General features: G+C 36.6%; 1 pseudogene across 1 annotated transcript; it reads right to left on the bottom strand.

The window, feature by feature from the left end:
• Positions 1-15: 15 nt before the first annotated feature.
• Positions 16-3,424, bottom strand: LOC148212819 (protein SUPPRESSOR OF GENE SILENCING 3-like; annotated as a pseudogene). The gene is made up of 6 exons (XR_015789347.1): positions 3,282-3,424; positions 1,627-2,626; positions 1,189-1,483; positions 799-1,043; positions 275-431; positions 16-180 (listed from the first exon to the last, which is right to left on the bottom strand). The product of XR_015789347.1 is annotated as a protein SUPPRESSOR OF GENE SILENCING 3-like (transcript).
• Positions 3,425-5,020: the final 1,596 nt, after the last annotated feature.

Genomic DNA, 5,020 nt, shown 5'->3' on the forward strand with positions numbered 1-5,020 from the left:
TCTCCATCAGCCGAGTTAATCTGCATTGAAATCTTTCTCGAGCTCAACTTCTTCCTCCCAGTGTCGTCGTTTCATTTCTGCTATCTTCTCTTCATGGTTTTTTATTAGCTCTTCCCTCTCTGACTACAAAATTCCATCTCTTCATCTTGAAACTTAATGAACTTAGCAACGTCCTCCGCCCTAAGCCAGAAATTAAAAAGCATCAAGTAAAACTACGAAGTTTCTCGCAGCATAGTGTTCTCGAAATCCAATATATCACAACACAAGAACGTACCTGCTTCTGTATTCATCAGCATTCGATTGCCTTACATTTGTTTGCTTTACCTCTCGCGTTTCTCTTGCTGCAGCCTTTCGAAATTATCTTCTTTTTCATCTCTCGTGGCGTGCAAGAGTTTGATTTGTTCTTTAAAAAATTGCTCTTGCAATTCCATCTTCATAAGCAGGACAAAAAAAAAACTCTCATTAGTCACAAAGAACAGACAATATATTACCTTTTCTTGATACGAGAACATGCAGATTACTCAAGAATCTTATCATCAATAGTTCTTGAAAACACGCACATAAGGGACAACATTCACAGGGGTTTCAAGAATAAATATGTATGCAGTGATCATGTGTCAGTGAAACATATAAGAATACTGATGCAGTCAAGAGAGAGTGATTTAGAAGTGACATCAAGTTTATATATGACGATCAAAACTACCGCATATAATACATACCAGTTCAAGATTCAAGAACATATAGACCTCTTACTGAAACCTATTTTAATCTCTAAGACTCCCAGTTGAAAAGGCATACCTCTTCTTTGTTTTCTTCATGTTGCATGAGGGTTCTCTGTCTCACAATCCTATTTTCCTCTTTTGTTTTGCGGAGCTTTGCACTGACTATATCAAGAGATTCTTGGTAGGTCTTTGCCTTGTTTCTTTCTTTTACGACCTTGTTCTTCAACCAGATAAGCTGCTGGTTGTCCTCGCTCATTTGCTTCATCTGGTTTACCACCATCTCTTGGTATGATTTCATCTCAAACTTCATCTTAGATTTGCCTATTGAATAATTTTAAAAGATCACAGTTGAAATAGAACTTCATAACGTAATTGCAATAGCACATTCATGAAAATAAAAAGACTCGAAGACTTAAAATGATCTATAAAGACAGTAACAGACAGTAACAAAGATGAGAGATGAAACCTTGCATATGTTGGTTAAAAAAGTCAAGGTCTTCTTTGTCGCCATAAAACCATAAAGTTGGCGTTTCCCGCCTGGATAGAACACAAACCCTCCTACGATCCCAAGCATTTCTATCTGTTCCTTGCTCAATGAAATGCTTGTGCAGACGATCAGCCTCAAAATAACCCCTTGCTGAGGTCTCAAAGATTAAAACACTCATCCCACGATGCCCCTGGGGACCATATGAGTGTCGAGCCTTTGTAGCAGGATATGAACTGAAGTACTCAAGAAGTTCCTGGTTTCCCATGCCGGTCCACTGCAATCATCACGACAGGGAAAGTGGGAAAAGAATGACAACCAGCTCGGGTAACAAGTATAATAGCATATAAGATAACAACTGCATTGGAAACTTAATTCACTAATCTGTCCTTTCTTCAAGCATCTGATAAGAAAACATACCTTGTCATTATCATCCTGCTCAAGCTTTGTATTCATAACAATAACCATAGGAGGCCAAACTATCTCGTGGTCTTTCCTCATCTTTCAAACCTTTCCATTTACCAAATTGTTCCCCTGCAGGAACAATAGATGCTCCCTTCCGCTGCAATTCCTCGTCCAGAAGTTCTGCTAGCTCTCTATGCAGCTTCACCCTTTTAGATCCTTTTGTTTTGGCATGTGTCACCAAGGGTTGCAGGCACGGTACCAGTCAATGGCCACCAGGGCCTCCTTGGCATGCTGGACAATGCCACTGCCTGGCAGGTTCATTAATTCCTCAACCGTCAAACTATCCAAAATCTCAAAGAACTTCTTAACCATCTAGTCTTCTTTCGAGTTTCAAAGCTCTTTTGACTCGCATCGGAATCAAACTCGTCACTTAACACATCATCATCACTATCCTCAAGATCATCAGAATCATCATCATATCGTCAATATTGTCATTATCGTCATTCTCATCACTCAGATATGAGTTTGAGTTATGTTCATCTTGATGTTGGGCATCTTCCAAAACCTTATTTTGACTGGCACCCGCCCTAGATGGCCAATTCCAGCCATTCTCCAGGGGAGGGCGAATAACAGGCGGTGAAGTCCTATAACTACTCTCTGAAGCCCTGGGTTGGATCCCTCTTCCAGCCATCGTCCTAGCGGATTGAGCTTGCCAACTCTTACCAGACGCCTTCCTCGTCCACACCACCATTGCGTGTGCCAGACGTCTGAGCCACCTCTGTTGATTTGGGACTAGAATCGGGGCACCCATTGTTTAGATGCATTCGGGCCCTCTCCTGGACTTTTAGCATAAACTTCCCAATCACCATCTGCCTGTCCAGGATCCAGGCTAACATCGGCTACACCCGACTCAAATGATCTACTGTAGTGGTAGAAATCCAGAAACATTGCTCTTATTGGTGCCTGGATTTAAAGGCTTCCCACGCCCTCTGGTTGAACTCATTTTTTATGCAACCTGTACAATATTGTACAAATGAAACTCAATCAGACAAATTTTTCTATAAGCAGTGACAGCAAAAGACGCATACGAAACCCACACGATCCTTGGCTGAAGTCCCAAATAACTTTTCCAGCCATTAACAAGATGAAGCAGATATTAAACCAGGCGCACAAAAGAAAAATAATAATGAACAATAAATATTAGAAACCTAAAACACGTTCGAGGTCAAGGATCAAGAGCTAACACATTCAAGTAATAATAAATGACGCCGAAAAATGCATTTCGGATTCCTGAGTTAACGGCGAACAAGAAAATATAATCTGTCAACAGAGTCCAGAAGCAAGGCACAAAAAAGAGAAAAAAGACAATAAAAGATGATTCCGAGAATCGAAAGCCATGCAGCCCGCGGAACGGGAATAGATTCTCAGAATAACATAAAATCCACACAGGCTTCCATACTATGAGATTTCGCTTTCTTTCGCCTCAGGTTTTCAAACACTCAAACAAAACTTGATCGAAACATACAAGGTTGTAAAGAAATCCATTAAAACGATTGAAATGCCCAAGAAATCACAGATGCTTCCATGCTAAGGGAACCAAGAAACCAAAACACTGGGAGAAAAAGACACTCCGTGATTGCACGATAGAGAGTGGATACAGAGAGAGTTACAGTAGTACTTGAGCGATTGTCGCCGGAACGGAATCCAATGTCGGAAAAAGTGAAGCCGGCGAAGGAAGACGGCAGGCTATCGCGGTGTGAGACGCCGGAAATGAAGCAAATAGACAAGCGAAAAGAAAAGACTGAGAGTGACCGGCGAGAATAAACGGAGGACCAGCAAGACCTTTAACTCGTCTCATTTGTACGGACGCGGACTCCAAATAATTCTTGAATACAATTCAATTCCTAAATGGTTTGTTTGGTGTGATATTTTTTAGGTTTAAATATTACTTTATTTTTAAGACTTCCTTTAATTTAGCCTCTTTTCTTTTAAAATACAACGCTTATCGACATGAGCCTAAAAGTATTAGTGCATGTTCCTGACGGGGAGGGTATGAGTTCGAATTCCCCAACTCTCACTTGTTCTACTACAAAAACATTATCATTTTGGTTTATAAAATTTTATACATCGTGTAATCTTTCAATCTAAATTTAAGCTACATTTCAATCAAATTAGTGAGTGAAGCGCGGTGCTAAAATTTTGGTTGAAATATATTGATCAAAATGAAAATAGAAATCACCAAAAATTCACTTTTTTTAAATATAGGAACTAAGATATACATTTTGAAACTAAAGAGACGAAAATTAGCAAATGATGAAAGAATATATAGACAAAAATAAATGGCTATTTAATCTTAAAGGTCTTGACTATTGGATGGGAACAAGTTCATTTTCGAAGTTTTTTTTTCCCTTCTAGTGACAAAAGTCGAATGTAGTGTGACCAAACAAATTTTTTCTCCTCCTCTTTTGAAGCTTCCTTCAAGCATGTCGTGAGAGCAGCGAATACTGTCGCTCATATTATGGCTTCTACTGCGGCGTCTTCTGATGTAGGCACGTTGTGGACTTCTCAAATCCTAAAGCTAAAATGAATGTGCTTGAACCTATTGTAGCTCAGGTGACATCTCCGTTGATTTAATGAAATTTTATTTTTCTCTCAAATTTTTTTATTATCTAAATTTTAGTAATCTGCAAATTTATCTTAACCAATTTTAACATTCATTTATACGAAGATATAATTGATAAATGTTAAGATGTAAACGGATTATATTGAAAAAATATTTAAATATAAAGACTAAAATATATTTTAAGCTTTAAAATAATCATTCTAACCCGTAAACTTTGAGCATAGTCGATTTTAGAGTTGGGTGATAGTCATTTGGGTTTTCTATTTTAATATTTTATTTTAAAAAGAATTGGGAAAAAACTAAGAAATCAAGATATAACTTTATTTATAATTATTTTTATATTTTTAATAACTTTCTCTTAAATTTGACATTAAACGTTTTCTTTCCTTTGAAAGGGTGATTTAAATACTTTTATGCTAAAATATAAATTTATATAATATTACACGTAAACACGATGTGAGAATTCGAATATGCTATTAAGAGTGAATTTGGTATTTTTAATATTTTTTAATAATCATCACTTATTTTTTCACTAAAGTGTTTTCTGAAAATTATATTTTAAAACAATTCCATTTTTAAAAAATATTTATTTGTAAAAAAAACTGAAAATTTTAAAAAGCATATTTAATTATCCAAAAACCACTTTAAAAATACACTCTAAACTAGTAATCTATATCTATATCTATACTATATTAAAAATGTAGGATGTAGGAAAAACATTTTTGGACACTTTTGCCCTTTACTAACTTTACAAATTTACAAATTACGCCATTAATATATTATTAC

The sequence above is a fragment of the Momordica charantia genome (genome assembly GCF_013281855.1).
Source record: "Momordica charantia cultivar OHB3-1 chromosome 2 unlocalized genomic scaffold, Mcharantia_2.0 BLBB01000002.1, whole genome shotgun sequence".
NCBI classification, from domain to species: domain Eukaryota; kingdom Viridiplantae; phylum Streptophyta; class Magnoliopsida; order Cucurbitales; family Cucurbitaceae; genus Momordica; species Momordica charantia.